We start from the raw sequence: 344 nt of genomic DNA on the forward strand, positions 1-344 counted from the left end.
GGCTCCTTAAAGTGTTGGGTTTGGCCCTGGGCCAGTATTATCCAGTATTTTAAGGGAAGGTTGTGTAGAAGCCCAGCCTTCTAAAGTCTTCTCAGACCTATTGAGTCAAAATCTCCATTTTTAGCAAAATTTCCAGATGAACCTTATGTACATAAGTTTTGAGATGTACTGGACCAGATAATTAAATATCTATTGATCAGATAACTTGCTTCTTTAAAATAAAGTTAAGAGTAAGAATAAAGACACAGGGGCTGGGGATGGATGTAGCTCAGTGGTTCCAGTGCGTGCCTCACAAGCACAAGGGCCCAATTTTGATCTCTGGTAGCAAAAAAAAAAAAAAAAAA

The sequence above is a fragment of the Fukomys damarensis genome, unplaced genomic scaffold (genome assembly GCF_012274545.1).
Source record: "Fukomys damarensis isolate Sample0158 unplaced genomic scaffold, DMR_v1.0_HiC HiC_scaffold_38, whole genome shotgun sequence".
Classification (NCBI taxonomy): Eukaryota; Metazoa; Chordata; class Mammalia; order Rodentia; family Bathyergidae; genus Fukomys; species Fukomys damarensis.